General features: G+C 34.7%; 1 protein-coding gene across 6 annotated transcripts in view; it reads left to right on the top strand.

Moving 5' to 3' along the window:
- Nucleotides 1–17,120, top strand: part of TMEM196 (transmembrane protein 196) — a 53,749-nt gene that overhangs the window by 25,128 nt on the left and 11,501 nt on the right. The window lies entirely within an intron of this gene.

The following is a 17,120-nucleotide window of genomic DNA, read 5'->3' as shown; positions in this document are numbered from 1 at the left end:
TTTAGATGATGTGTGCAAAATGTTTAGCCTAGAGGCTGTTATCTAGCAAGTGCTTGATAAATATTATTCCATTCCTTTTTATTATGATAACTATAAATTGTGTTCCTCTTCCCTAAACCTAAATACATATTCGGTTCATTAAAATTATGATATAGAATCAACTCAACTGTAAAGAGGTTTAACCTAAGAGAGTAAAAATCGCCACAACCATAATAGGGATTTTCTATGATTTCCCTAATTCCAAAGAAAGAACTACAGTGAGAAGACAAAAATGAAGAAATATCATACATTCTATATCTAGATCAGGCAGTAATAATAATTCCTTCCTGCTGAGGTTCTGAGCAAGGCAATTAAGCCCCTTTGAACCTTGTTTAACTCATTCAGTGCTATAAAAAATACAAATCAATTAATTATTTTGGAAGGTGGCCCAAAATATAAAATTTGTATGTGGATGTCAATTATAATTTTATACAATACAAACCAAAAGTCATCTACTAGTATCTTAAAACAAAAGAAAAGTAAAAATAGTGTGGTCGTTTATTTGGTTATAGTAACCTGTTATCTGGAATTCTAGATTCAGTAGCCTTAATTAACCAATTCATGCATATATTTATGACTTGAGTAATTTATATTCACAACTATATATATCCCAGGACACTGAAACAACCTAAAATGGCTTGTTTTATGGGAGATGAATTACGCAGTGCCACATATATGTCACTGAACTCCGATTCTTCCAAAATTGAGCATCTACATATCTTTGAAAATTGAGCATCTAGCCGCGTGGTAAATTACGATTAAAAAAAGAGTCAGTATATTTCATAGGATTCTACTTCAACTTCTTGCCACATTTGCACCAACCTTATCCTCTGTACTTCCACGTGGTACTCATTTACCTACTACCTAAACATTTCCCATTAAAAGGACCTCATTTATGTTATCAGGAAGCTTAAGCTACTTTGTGGATAGATCTATTGATTAGAAATTATTTACTGATAATCGGTTAAAATCTTCCTCTATATAACTCCTCTCCATTGTTCTTGGAGCTAGCATTTCGATTCAGAAATAATAGGTAACATTTTAGACTACCCCAATTTCCCAGGTAGGTCAAAGAACAGAACTTTTAGTAGTATTAGCTTCAACCTATGAATTGTCATATCCTGCAGCACAAAATGTAGTCCTTCTGTGTATCACACCTTTCAGCAATCATGTATTTTTATGACTTTAGCACTTTAAAATAAATAAAATAAGGTCCTCTGAGTTACTTGTTTTTTTCAAATCTGGATATAAATCAGAACAAAATGTAAAAATACCATCATTTTTATTAAAATAACCCATAGAATACGCCAATGGATACTTTCAATTGGGAGCAGATGACCACGGAAGTGGCCTCTGGCCCTTTGTCTCCTAAGGTTTGATGTCCTCTCAGCATCCCCAGTACTGGGTCACTGGGTCCTTCCAACAGGATGTGGGATGGAACAGGGCCGGCATGTTCAATGAGTTATGCAACAGGAAGAAGACAAATCCTTTCATTTTCCTTTAGTACTTCTTTATTTTCTAGCCATGTCTCTTTGAAAATATCAACTTATTTTAGGTGTATTAATAGAGAAATGGAAATAAATTTATTCTAGCTGTGTTAGACTTTATTCCCAGCTGGGCAAGAGATACAGTGGGAAGCCTAAGTGTGATAGTGATTGGGAAAAAAAGAATCTTAAGGGATTCTTTAAGGGAAAGGTGAAAATTAAGGTGATAGGCATACTCATTAGCAACCCTTCCCTCCAGACAGATTTTCCTCAACATCTTTTCACTGGGAACAATTTATAATTGATCTTTTAGAGAGTATTTTGTGACAAGGTGTTTCCAATATACTTAGTGCTAATGTGAAACCAAGAATAGTTGGCCCTCCCTATGCGCAGGTTCTGCATCCACCAATTCAACCAACTGAAGATTTTTTTAAAATCTGGGAAAAATGATAAAAATATGAGTACAACAATAAAAATAATACACATAGAAAAACAATACGGTATACAACTATTTACATAGTAGCATTTATATTGTCTTTGCATTAAAAGTAATTTAGAGAAATTTAAAGTATATAGAAGCATGTGGGAAGATTATATGCAAATAGTGTGCTTTGTTACATAAGCGACTTGTGCATCATCAGGTTTGAGGATCTATGGTGGTCCCAAAACCAATCTCCTGCATATATGGAGAGATGACTGTATAGGGCGCAAAAGGAATAACTAGGAAATCCCAAGCTTTAATTCTCATTAAAATTCTGCCACTGATTTGCTATGTTTTGTTGTTGTTAGTTTTTTTCTGTTTTTTTTTTTTTTTTTGCATCTTTATTTCTCTACACACATAATAAAAACACTTAAAGAATGTTCTTTTCAGTATTCCCAGAAATATTGGGAGAACTCAGATAGTAAGTGTTACAAACTTTTGAAAAAAGTAAACTACTGAAATTTGAGGATTTATTCCAAAAGAATACCTCAGAAATGTTTCTGTTTGGGGTCATTCTTGATTTAACAGCAAAGTAAAGGAACTGGATGATGAGGGTAAAGTTTCATCTGCTAAGACATCTTATAATTTTTTTTTTTTAGTAAGGCTAAGAATTGTACCTCTAAGAGATATTGATAGAGAATACAGTGTTTAATATTTTTTCCAAAGCCCCAAATCCACATGTTTTTTATGCTCCCAAATTATTTATTTTTGCTACACTATTATTTCTCGCTGCAACCTTTGTGGGTATTTCAGTAAAAGCACACTGTTACTCCAGGAAATAGAAAATCCGTCAGGCTTAATCTTTTTGCTTCTTTAAGAGCCAGCACCTATTGTCTGGCTCTGTTGAGAGAATAAGTTATTTTTGATTCTCTGTAGCATCATCTTATAATACTATAAAGACATACAAGTGTTAAATCTTCTATGCAACTGCACAGGCCTAAGAAAATTGCTGAGTAATGAATAAATGAATCAGTGAAAGGCTAGAAAAATAGTTAAAATTATTTTATGATGGTCCTGTTTACCCAGAGAAAGCTGAAAGCTGTTACATTAACAACACAAATCAACGAGACTTAGAAACCACCATTCATAACTATTCTTAAATAATTCAGAAACTCAGCATCTTCCCTGGGTCTTTTATTAGCTTAAGTTTATAAATCACCTAGACCATTATTGTACTTCTATTACAATGATTTCTTCCACAGTCTAGTCCTTAAAAACCTCACCCTCCGGATTCATTTACCGGAATCTTCTATCTGATTTGGATCAGACCAGATTCTGATTCATGTTCTTGTAAGATCTTATTTTAGATTTTTTGAGACAATGAGAAATGTATAATTACTTTTCAATTATACAATTCTCCAATATTTCCTTTTGAGATTTGATTTAAAAGTCTCCCTATTTTCCTTGTCAAGATTTTAGGGCTCTGTGGCAAATCAAATCGAACCAGGTACTGGAAAGACGTAATTCATGTTTGCTGTCCTTTAAAATTATTTTGAAGTTAACAAACTAGGTATGTGAAGAGATGAGATACTTCTCCCTCAGGAAATTTCAAGTGAGTTATAAATAGTGCTCTTTAACTCATTGATTTCCCATAGAGTTTGGAAACAGTTCATTCTAGTTTACTATTTCCAACCCCTTCGTTTTCAGAGTCCAATTATATATACTGATGACCTCTGGCATAAATGTATTCAGGAAGAAAAATCATACTTTTATACCTGATCCAAAATATTTATTATAAAATTGATACAAACAGAGAGAGTATGGCTAAGTCATATAAACTACAATACTGACTCACAGAGTGAGAGTAAAATTCTTCCCTGTGTTTATTTCAAAGGCCTCAAATCAACTGCTCTAGAGGCTCTGAAAAGAGAGAGTGAAACAGACAGAGAAAGACAGACAGAAAAAGTTGGGTAAGACAACTACTTTTGTTAGCACCTCTTGAAGAGGGCACTCTCTCATTCTTTAGGCACTCTATCTGGGATGATAGCTCCACCTTCCCTTCAAACCAGGTAGTCTGATCCCCAGAAATGATCCCTCATTATGAGAAACAGAAAAACAAACAAAGCTTAAAAGAACTTAAAAGCCCAAATATACCACCAGTTCTTTGATGGGGGAAATGAGCCTTTCAAAGACAAACTACACAAAACTTCCCATGCAAAGGCATAAAAGGTTTCCAACAGGATCTAGAGAAAGCAACAGTAACCTCCTCTCCCCATAGCTAATGGAGATAAGTATGAATAAGACACTGACTCCTCACAAAGTGCTTCTGACAACTGTCTTAACACCTGGGAATGGAGAGAGAAGTGTTCTGTATGAGAGTCCATACCTTTTAGGAAAGAGAAGAAACTTGTCCATCATAAAAGCTTAGGGAGTCCTTAGAGTATATGAGACATCAATTGTTGCTCCCTTCAGGACTCTTACATGAGTCTGCATTTCTAGTAAGTGTCCCCACGTCATTCCAATATAATGGTTTATGGAAGTCATTATTTGAAAAATTCTTGTGGATGCTTTGTAACTCAGATTATTCAGACTAAAGTGGGTCCAGTTGTTGAGACAGCCAAAACCCAGTTCTCACAAACTACCTGTGGAAAAGAAATAGGTAAATAGCATGGGCAGCTTTTATACATTGCCTCATTCCCCAGAGTGTTGAAACCGGATAGATGCACATTCAGATAGGATTATTGAATGAAACATATGTCGTCAAATGGAGCGATGCCTCTTTACTTTCAGTGATATCTTACAAAAGATTTCAAGCAGAGTCACAAAGTCAGGATTATTATTAATGTGACGTAAGCCCTGACGTTTAAGGAAGTTCCTCTTAGGGCACCCTACTCTCCCTGAGAGAGCATACTCTTTTTCCTCAGAAAGGACAACAAAAAAGATGGCAACAGCTTTGGTTATAGTCCTTCAAAGACCAGTCATTGTTTTCAATCAAAAAGTGAGATGCCTCTCTCCTTTAGAAATTGTGCTTTAGATAGGCATGACATGAAAAGTATCTTAACCTGATGGGTTAAAATAACCATAAAATAACAAAGAAATTGACCCTATTTAAAAATGTATTCTGATATTTTAATGTCCTGAAACATTTTCTAATATATTTTGACTGTTCATATGTTATCTGATCTTGACTGAATGAAACGTATCTGGATTTCTTCCGGTTGCAAGTTTCTAGATGATATTAGGATAGTGTGTGCGTCAAGGCTAAAGAGGGGTCTAAAGAGGAGAATGAACTACAGTCACTCAGAACAGTGAACCAGTCAATATCAGGTAATAGCATCTCAGCATTCAGATGAAAGTGCTAAGACGTTGTCCAACTTTTAGTTGCACCAAAAGGGAAAAGCTATTCTGTGTATATTCTGAAGGCAAACCTGATGCTTGAGAGAAAGTGAATCAACTACTGGAATATATTCTCATCGGTAAATTTCACAAATCATTTTCTGTCAATTAAGAACAGAGTCTTTTTAGTTTGGGAAATTACTTCTCATCCCTAAAAAATATTTTTGCAATTGTCACTCAGTGCAAAACTGTCTTTTTCAGTGACTTTTATATAGAAAAGTCTATTTGTATTGACATCTCAACAATCTGAGGACTGAGAAAGAACTTTCTGAAACACACAGTGTTATGACTGTGACATGTGAAAGGTCAACACCATCCAAGTTATTTTCAAATGCTACCATTTAGAAAAGAATTAATCTATCATGAATAGCCATAACTGTTTTCAATGTTTAACTGGATTTGATTCAGTGACGATTAATTGCACCCAGTTATGTGCCTTAAAATGGGATGAAATTGAGTAATTTTTGTACCTCCCCACGGATACTGTAAATATACTCATCAATGAATTTACTAATTCATTCATTTCATCTGAAGTTCAATTATGTCATCTAGAAATATTATTTCAACAGCACAGCTTTGTCAGAGAGGCTACGGCAAAGGTGGATATAACAAGTAGATGATCTATCACTCTAACAATGCCAGTAATGGCAAATGAAATAACACATTTAATTCCATTGTTGATATGGAGGTTCATATGAGGTTTGAAATGGTTTCTTAGATCCATAATTTCTTTTCTTCATAAACTTGCCCATCACAGAGCAAAATTCCTTTTTCAATCCATCTCTTTTTCTAGAGGGTCAAGAGACTACCAAAATGCTTTACAAAATAAAGATTTTATTTCAGCAACTATTATGAATGTGTGGAACTACAAGATCCTTTCTAACTAAAGATGAAATATGTTAGTTATTGAAGGTGGAGACTGCATCTACTTCAACATGTAGTGGTTTATGCTTCATTATATTTAAGAAGAAAACTATACTCAACATTCAAACTCAATCTTTCATGATAGGCTTAATTTATTTCAAGGAGTGTGCTCAATTTTTATAAACTACTCTATGGAACTTTTGGGTTTGTTTCTGAAATGCCTGACCCCCCCAGATTCTGAATTCATTTCAATTCCACTTGCAAAACCAGCCTTGGATATAGGCAGACAAAACAATGACCTCAGTGGTTATGGTTGAAAAAATGCTAGCAGAGCTCCTTGGCCCACCCCAAAAAGGGGGGTCACCCTCTCATTCCAAATACACTTTCTGAGTATGTACAGATTGGGGAGTTTTTGTTAGTATTTTTTAAATACCTATGGAGAACACAAAACTGAATAACAATGAATCTTGATGGACTATTTTTTATTAATATTTACATCATAATTTTGCCTTGAGCAAATAGGAGTCAACTTATTTAACTTTTTGAATAAGTAACTCCTGAAAATGGTTCAAATGTAAATGAAACCAAAAGTATTCAATGAAAAGTTCAGTCCCCTTGATCAGGTTGCCATCACTCCTCTAACTCAAATGATCATTTGTTTCTTATTTGTTTTTCCAGAGTTACTTTAAACATGTATGAGCAAACTTGTATATAGATAATTATATATTTCTTGCCTTTCTATACACAAGGTAGCATATTACATACACAACTTTACACCCTGCTTTTATCCCTTAACTATAGGTGTTGGAGAACTTCCCGTATCAGTGAATAGTAATCTTTCTCATATATTTTTAATAGATGCAGAGAACTCCTTTAAGTTTAACCAGTTCTCTACTGACTGACATTTGGGACTGCTCTTCTTGTGCTATTACTAATAGTGCTAAAACAAATAATATGGCACATGGATCAGTTTGTACACTTGCAGCTAAATCTGTTGGATAACTTCTCACTTGTGGGACCGCTGAGGCAAAGGAGATATACGTATGCACACACACACACACACACAAACACACACACACACAAAACACACCCGTATAATTTTAATAATTGTTGCTGAATTCCTTTCAGTAATCAATGTATCTTTAAGCAATGTATACCTGGTTCTCTACATCTTTGCCAAGATTATCAAACAGTACAGAACAGAATCAAAGGATTTCTGGCAATCTGATAAATCTGAAAAAACATATTTGAGTTAGTTTGAAGTTGCATTTCTCTTATTACTGATGAGGTTGGGCATATTTATATTTAGAAGTCATTTGTATTGCAGGGAAGTATCTGTTCATATCCTTTGTGTATGTTTCCATTGAATCGTTTATCTTTTCCTTATTAGTTTTTAGTTCATTTACATTAGGGAAATTAGTCTTTTGCTTATTGTTGCAAATGTTTTCCCCAGGCTGCCAGAAGATTCAGTGTCTGTTGAGGGTTCACTCTTTGCTTCAAAGATGGCACCTTTTAGCTGTGTCTTCAGGTAACTGAAAAGATAGACAAGCTCTCTGAGGTCTCCTTTATAAGGTTACTAATTCCATTCGCAAATATTCAGACTACAGCAATTATGTTTTATGTATTTTCATTTGTACAAATCTACTATAGTTTCTTCATTAATGTTTTTAAGTTTTCTCCTTATTTATACTTATATTACACAATTTATTTTTAGGAATTTTATCACTTGCATATATGAATATTACTAATTTCTAATACTAATTTGTGCCTTGCTACCTTTCTGTATTACCATGTAGAGTTGATTCTCTTAGGAATTTCATATTTCAATTATGAAATTCTGCAAATAATGATAGTTTCACTTCCACGTTTGCAATTTTAATACTTTTAAGTTATTGCTATTGCCTGTTTGGATTGTCTAGTAGCTCTGCTCCAATGTATAACACAAGTGGTAATAGTGGGCATCCTTGCCATTTTCATCACATTGAATGAAGGATGCACGCTATCAACACAATTTATCACTGTTGGCATTGACCTTAGTCACCTGATTGAGGTGGTGTTCTCCTTGGAAAAAAGAGTACTCTATTCCATGGAACTTTTGGGTTTGTTTCTGAAATGCCTGACCCTCCGGATTCTGAATTCATTTCAATTCCACATGCAAAACCAGCCTTGGATATAGGCAGGCAAAACAATGACCTCAGTGGTTGTGGTTGAAAAAATGCTAGCAGAGTTCCTTGGCCCACCCCAAAAAGGGGTGCCACCCTCTCATTCCAAATACACTTTTTGTATTCCCATATGGTACTTTTTGGAAGAAAATCATTAAGTGTGGCTCACACTTACATAGTGGGAAGTTATGCTCCACTTCTTTGAGAGCAAAGTATCTACATACGTTATGTGAAATTTTTCTGTACAGTAGATTTTCCTCTTCTCTCCATTTACTGCATTAGTCTATCATTCATTTTCATGGCTTTAAGGATATTTATGGTACACATGGTGTCATAATCCCATGCTATTTTATTTTATTGCTTGAATTGCTCCAGCTTTAGTCATTGGAAGCTATTTCAGTTGGCTCCTTTGTCCCTTTGACAAATCTCAGTGTGGGTTTTGTTTGTTTGTACGCTCTACATTCATCTTATATATTTCCTACCCCAGTCCAAAAATCAATCATTTCTCCAAGGATACATGGTTCCTTTCATAGGAGAAGGCATTCAAAACCAAGATCTGGGTGATAGGTGTGCTCATTGATACTGGGATGTTGCTCCTTCTAGAACTTGTCAGTTATCAGAGCAAAGAAGTATATGTATGAGAATATGCCAGTGGGTGTATAGACATCCATATAAATAGTTCTATATGTAACCGTCTGTATCTACATTAAACTAAAAATTGCTTAATACTGATACCTACAACTCCAGTCCCTTCCCATTGGATCATTCTAGACTCTTCCCCTGACTTATCTCTGAACTCTCAGTCTAACAGTAAGAAATCTGGCTTTTACCATCTGTGCGTTTACTTAATTGTTCAATTTCAGTATACATGTATAGTGGTGTCAAAATTGTTAACCAGTAACCCTGTAGGAAACAACTTTGTGAAATAGAGTATAATGCTTATATACCATTGCTTTTTTGTCTTTTTTTCAGTTTCACATATTCCACTTATTTCTAAAGTTACATCTCAGGTCAGCATTTTCTCCCTGACCCCTTTCATTGAAATTGTCTTACACATTTTATTATAGTTATATTGTTTGGTTACATTCTACATTCTATTCTGGGATTCCCTAACCCCCTAATTTTTTAATTTTTAACAAAATTAATTTAAAAAAATTTTTAGACATTAAGGTTTTTTTGTGCTGTACAGTTCTATGTGTTTTCGCAAAAGGATAGTATCATGTGTCCACAATTGCAATATCATACAGAATAGTTTTATTTCCTTAAATATATACCCCATGTGTCACCTTTTCAACCCCCTTTACCTCCCTCAAACCCTAGCAATTGCTTATTTTTTTACTGTCTCTCTTATTTACTTTTTCCAAAAGTTTACAGAATTGGACAGTGAACAGCCTTCTCAGACAGGCTTTTTTATTTAGCAGTATGCATTTACATTCTGTCCATGGCTTTGAGTGTCTTGGTATCTCGCTTTTTTTTTTCTATCAGTGAATGGTATTGCCTTGTATGAATATACCACAGTTTATCCATCCATCTATGAAAAAAAATCTTTATTGTTCCTAGTTTTACAAATCATTTCAAATTAGTTAGGTAAATACCTAAAAGCAAAATTGTTGGGCCATATGGGAAGACTATGTTTATCTTTGTAAGAAACTGCCATCTTGTTTTACATAGTGGCTACACCATTTTCCATTCCTATATGTAGCAAATGAAAATTCCTGCTGCTTCACATCACAAGCAATTGATATCATCAGTTATTTGTTTGTTTAATTTTAGCCATTCTAGCAGATTTGTCTTGGTATTTCACTGTTGTTTAAATTTATAATTTTTAATGACAAACAATGTTGACTATCTTTTTATGTGTTTATTTGCCATCTGTGTATCTTCTCTGTCGGTTGTCTGTTCAGATCTTTCACCCATATTTTAATTCAGTTGTTTGTTTTCTTATTCTTAATCTTGTTTAATTTCAGTTTATTTCCCTTCAATATTTTTCTGCAGGGGTGTTTGTTTGTATAAGTGTCTTTCTTTTGCCTATTTCTCAATTCTCAATAAAAAACTGACCTGATTTACCCAGATAATAGTGTACCATCCCAAATTCTAGGTCTAGTTAACTAAAACAAAACAAAAGTTTGAAAAAAGTTTAGAAGAGATTAGAGACTTAGGAAAAAAAAAATACGTATTAGCAACGATGAAGGGCTCTGAGTGAAATAAATTAAAGGATGATAAAATAATGATCTCTATGTCTAAGACCTATTACAAACCAAACAACTCTCACTCTTTGACCTTATGTTTTGAATGTTGACTCCATGTTTCTCCCTTGAAGAGCAGTTTATTCAGTCTTCATGTTTGTCGATATCTCACTGATAGTAGTTAAGGAGAATTTCAGGGCTGAAATGGAGAGCCCTAAAATGAATAGGTCTATTGGTAAAGCACTGCTGAAAACACTGCATGTGATTCCCAGGGAAATGGACTCGATACCTTGACTGTATACTAGAATCACCTGGGAAGATTTAAAAATAATGATGCATGAGTCCTACCCTGGAGATTCTAATTTTTGATTGGTTAAAATGTCAGGAATTTTAAAAGCTAATATGCAGCCAAATTTGAAAACCACTGCTTTCAGGCAGGCTTTCCAACTTGATAAGCTTTCTTCATTTTACAGAGAGAATTTACTATATATATACACTATATATACTATATATTCATATATAATACATATTATATATATATATATATATATATATATATAGTGTGTGTGTGTATATATATAATAGAAACCACTAAAAAAGTGGGATCTCAAACGAAAAGAAGCCCATAACAGAGGAGGCATCCTTATGAGTTGAGCCAGGATATGATGTAAGAAAAACACAATCACCAGCACAATATCAAGAAAACTATGAAATGCTTTCTATGTGCATTTTGTGTTTTGAACCACAAAATAACCTTTCTAAGAGCTTCCAGAGTTATTACTTAATTAAAAGGTGAGTGAAATAGAGTAAGAATATTCAAGAACTAGTGGTCTCAAAATAAGTCTTTCAACTTTTAATCCAGGTACAGGATAAATACATCTTTTAGCCCGAACTAGATTCTTTCTAAACAATTTTTAAACATTTAACATCTGTCTGTGTGTTTTCCTGATGATTTTTCTGTGCATGTTAAAGAAATGAACTAATGTTTATGAAATTGTATAAGTCATTAAAGGTTGTCAAAGTATTAAATTCAATTCGTGGTTCAGTGGGTAAAAAAAAAAAAGTAGTGTTGTTTCTATTTTCTAATGAGTATATCTCCTCTAATAACTAGAGAATTTCAGTGAAAATTATTTCATCTGAAGTAGTTAAATATTATGTGGGAAAAATTTTTAATAAGCTGTGTTAAAATAGGATTGGCCCGTCATCGTTTATAATCTTATCAATTCAGCCTTGCCTGCTCTCCTTCAACCTTGCCTGCTCTCCCTGCCAGCTAATAGTTATATCTGCTTCCACAGTAATCATGGTTCCGAAATTTTCCATTACATATTTCAAACTGGGAAATTCTACCATTGCCTTTTTTACTTTTAGTCGCTCTTCCCCAAAATAAACTTTCTTGTACAGAAAAGAATACTAATACGGAACTCATTAACTAGTACCTAGGCTAGTGCAAGAGAAAGAGAGAGAGAAAAGGAAAGGGGGAGACAGAGAAGAGAGACAAACTAGCAGGGAAAGAAAAGGGTTTTACTCATTTTAGAGAAATTCTAACAAAGTACTTTTCTGTTCTCTATTTTTCCTCTTGCTAAGAAAATTGAAAACATTCACATTTAGTCTTATTGCTTACTTTTATTAGAATTATTTACACCAATTTATTGCATAGTGTCACTTTTTAAATTTTTTTCTAACTTTCCTAATACCTATTGGTTTAATTTTTGTTGTCATTTTATCTTGTTTTTAAAACAAATTCTCTTTATTTTTAGTTTTCTGATCTATAATTTAATGCACAAATTTAAAGTTCAACTTTTTAATTGTTATCTAAATCTAGTTAGGATCTCTTTATTCAGTTAAGTAATATAAGAATGTTAGAACATTTTACTTACATCTTCTTTACTCCTGCTCAACACATCATAGCTTATGCCAAAATCGCCTGGGGTATTAGCAGATATTAATTTTTTCAATAATGTATTTTCCATTTAAAACATTTACTATGTTTTATTTTGTGTTTTTGTTATTTCCTTCCTTTCCTGTCTCATATCTTTCTCTATTTATTGTCCTGAATACAACTTCTGGTAATTCTTTTAGAGTTTTATGTGGAATAATGTTTTTGAGCCTGTATTAGTTTCCTGTTGCTTCTCTAACAACTTTCTGCAAATTTCGTGGCTTAAAACAACGGAAATTCATTTTCTCACAGTTCTGAGGGGCAGAAGTCTAAAATTAGTCTTTAGGGCTGCATTCCTTTTGGAGGCTCCAGGGGGAATCATCTTCCTTGTCCTCTCCAGTACCCAGAGGTCACCTACATCCTTTGCCTCATAGCCCCCTTGCCCCTCTTCAAAGCCAACAGTGTAGCATCTTCAAATTTCTTCTCCCTGCCTCTGTTTCTGTCAACACATAGTCTTCTGCTTCTTTTGACCTTGCCTCCCTCTTAAATGACCCTTGTGATTACATTTAAGGAATCCCTGGATAATCTGTAATAATCTCCCCATCTCAAGAAACCTAATTTAATCACATTGGCAAAGCCTTTTTTACCCTATAATATTCATGCATTATGGGGGTTAGAAGATGGATATATTTGGAGGGCCACAATTCAGTCTACCACCATGCCCTTGGCCAAGTGAACATGTCGTTCTTATAATCTGTTGCTTAAATAAGAGTTTGGCTGGATATATAGTGCAAAGTTTGAAAGTCATTTTTTTTCCAGAATTTTGTATTTTATCTTAATATCTACTTTTAGGCTGTTAGTGTGAGAAGTGGAGTCAGTCTGGTGTACGGAACTAAATGTTGTGGCTGTGATTATCTTTGGTGCAAAATAGTCTTCACACTCCTCTAGTAGTGGCATATAGTTGCCTTGTGCTTATGTGCTGGACATATTTATTTTTTCTTTTTTTTTTTTTGGTGTGAGTGCCCCACCCTCAGCTGGAGTACCTGTTCATCTTCATCACAGGGTCGGGGTGTAGGGTCTCCTCCCATGCTGTTGTCTCTCCCTCATTGGTAGACTGCTATCAGTTGTTACTCCCAACTGCTAACTCATGGTGAAGTGAAGGTGGGGCTGAAGGAGAAGGTGTTTTGTTGTTGTCGACCAGTTTTAGTTTAGAAGTCCCTGTGCACCTGATCTCAGGTGTGGGGCTTTCTCAGTATTCTGTACCCTGCTCCCTGAGACAATTAAACTTAGCCCTATATGTGGGGTTGACCTTGGGCAGAAGGTTCCTGCCTCTTCTCCAGTGGTCGATGTCCTCTATTTAGTATAGGCATAGGATGCTAGGCCCAAGATGAATTCCTGCCTCTCCCTCTGTATTTTTTTTTTTTTTTCAAAGTATCTTCTACTTTTCCTCCAGTTACCGTGGCAATCTATATTTGAATAGACCCTGGAAATGAGAAGTTCTGCTTCCCTTCTGCCAGAAACCTAAGGCTTTTGCTTCATAAAAAAGAAGGTCTACGGAAGGAGCAGGGCTTTATACCTCCCTCAACACACACAAATGTGTGATGCCCACTGTCTCTTCCTCCCTTACTCTGCAACAGGTGACACAGCATCAGATTTTTCTTGAAGAAGATTGTCCCTCTTTGAATTGAGGTTATCTCATTGTCTTGGAACCTCAACCAGCTCTCTGATGGGCTCTAAAATATCATCATTTCCTTGCTGTAAGAGTGGAAATGACATCTTTGCATCTTTCTATGTCCTAAACAAAAGCAGAAATCTCCAAGGACTTAACATAAAGAAAATCCACTCAAAGTGTAAAATACTGTGTTCATAATCATGTCATTTCATCCAACAAGTCACAATCTTAGTTTTCTATTGAATATAATCTAAATTGGAATCAAATGAAGTTCGCTTGGAGGATGAACTAATTTTATTTTATAGTGTAGCACTTGATGTCTTATCATTAGATTGCAGCATTTATATTATTTCACAATAAGAGCAACACAAGTAACCCTGGATTTAAACATTCCATCTTCTCAGAAATTATATTTTCTCATGTAAAATTGTTCAGGCTTTACACATGTACACATACGTACAGCTATCAGCTTTACTTTTTTAGCTAATTTGTTTTTTTACTTGCTTAATAATTTCCATAATGTGGGTAAGTGCTTTGCATCCTGGATAAAGTTATGTTGAACAAAAAAAATGTACCTTGAAATATTATAACAAATTCCTTTATAAAATAAGATGCATTTAATTTTAGAATGTAACACAATTGACTGATGTTCTTATTATTTTATTACATCAAAAGTTATATCATAAATTAACAATGGTCTTGCAGTTGTAGGTGAGTAGGAATTCATTGAACACTTCCAGTTGGATTTGCTAGTATAATCTACACTGAACTAACACCAAAAAAAGCCCTCTTTAAAAATCACTTCCATTAACTTTTTTTTTTTTTTTTTTTTGAGACAGAGTCTTGCTCTGTTGCCCAGGCTGGAGTGCAGTGACTCGATCTTGGCTCACTGCAAGCTCCACCTCCTGGGTTCAAGTGATTCTCCTGCCTCCACCTCCAGAGTAGCTGGGACTACAGGCGCCCACAACCATGCCTGGCTAATTTTTGTATTTTTAGTAGAGATGAGGTTTCACCATATTGGCCAGGCTGGTCTCAGACTCCTGACCTTGTGATCCACCTGCCTCGTCCTCCCAACATGCTGGGATTACAGGCATGAGCCACCACATCTGGTCCATTACATTATTAAAAACAAATTAATTAGACACTTAATAAAGTCTTAAATTGTATGTGTGATTTCTGACCTTTATGTGTTACCTTGAGCAAGTCACTAACCTCTCTGGACCTCTAGTTCCCCACATTCCCACATGTAAGCTTTGAGGGATAAATTAAATAATCTTTTAAGATCTCTTCCAGTATTATGACTTGGGGTAAATAAAGATAGCCAATGAAATAAAATATCAATTTACTACTTTGGGGGCCTCTTTTTCTCTTTTCTATAAACTGTGGTGGCTAAATTTCAACCAAGATCTTTTAGATCCTCCTCATAAATCCCATAATTTCATATACTTCCCATTACATGTGCCCACTTTTTCTCAGGTTACAGTTTTTCTCTAGGAAATGTGATTTTTGGATACTCTAACAGAAGTGACAGTTGGAGAGTATTTACATTCTTCTGCTGCAAGTAGAAAAAATATTGATTGATTCCTTCACTACTCTCCCTTCCCTCTCCCAGTCCTCGAATTCCCATTTCTTAGCTCCATCCAATTGAAGTGAGACAATACAAAATAGCAAATTTATTGGCACCTAGATGTTCCAACCAGATGGTTGAATGGAGAACTCTGCTTATGCTCCTGACCACCCCTTGGGCTTTACTGTAAATGAATAATGGCGGTGTTTATAGATTTCAAAACAGATGCAAGGCACATAAAACTACACTGCTTTCAAATTCTTTTCGATTGAGTTCTAGATAAACGAACTTTCAGGATGAAAACAGGGTAGTCAGGGAAACTTAAGGAGAAGAGTATGCTTGAGCTTTGATCTGAAGCTTGAAGCACTGAGAGGTACAGAATTGGTCCAAACTGGAATTTCTTGAGCACAGCCTTGAAAAATGTGAGATGAAATTAGTAACAAAAAGAGTCCATGGAAGAGGACATGATCATCTACACTTAGGACACAGTGGGTGGTGAGAAATGGTCACTCTGAAACAGTTTTTTAAGGCTACTGAAAAATTATGCAAGTATTCAGATTTTATAAAGTTCTGAGTTTCTATCTTCTCATGGTTTTATAATACTAAAAATATTTTGTTAGCTCTATTTCTAAAGTATGTTAACTATTTAGCTATCATGTACTTTCTGAATATAATCCCAACATTTTTTGCCTTTTAGTGTTATGTTTTTGACCATCAGAATTAATTTTTTTCTATTAATAAGTACTTTCTACTTTGGTTTATTACTTTGGTACTACATTTAGAAAATCCTTCCTGGTCCTCTAAAATTACATCAATATTTAACTTAGTTGTTCTTGTATAAATATTCAATTTTATATTAATTTTGGTGTATGTTAGGGAACGTTAACACATTATTCTAGTTCTATTTATTGGGAAAATAATCATTTCCATTAATATGAAAGGTCATCTAAATTATATACCAAATTCTTATATATTCTGTGTTCCCTATTCCTTCTTGCTGCACCACTGCCTGCATAATCATTTTGCTCCCTTATAGGAAAAGGTTCCTTGCAACAACTTCCCTTACTTATTGCTTTTGAACAAATTTTCTTGGTACTTCTCACATGCATATTATCTCAGATAATCTTTAGCATATTTTCATATGTATTTGGAAATAAATCTATCCAGGTGTCAAATATTTAGTGAAATAAGCTATATTGTTAGTTCTGACTTCAGATAATTAAACAACAACAATGAAAAGTAGTTCTCTTTGCAAATCAAAAATTTTTTTTTCTTTTTTTTTTTTTTTTTTTGAGACGGAGTCTCGCTCTGTCGCCCAGGCTGGAGTGCAGTGGCCGGATCTTGGCTCACCGCAAGCTCCGCCTCCCGGGTTCCCGCCATTCTCCTGCCTCAGCCTCCCCAGCAGCTGGGACTACAGGCGCCCGCCACCTCGCCCGGCTAGTTTTTTTTTTTG

This window comes from Rhinopithecus roxellana, chromosome 6 (genome assembly GCF_007565055.1).
Source record: "Rhinopithecus roxellana isolate Shanxi Qingling chromosome 6, ASM756505v1, whole genome shotgun sequence".
Classification (NCBI taxonomy): Eukaryota; Metazoa; Chordata; class Mammalia; order Primates; family Cercopithecidae; genus Rhinopithecus; species Rhinopithecus roxellana.
The sequence above is the reverse complement of the archived record's forward strand: the minus strand, read 5'-3'. Positions and strand labels throughout refer to the sequence as shown.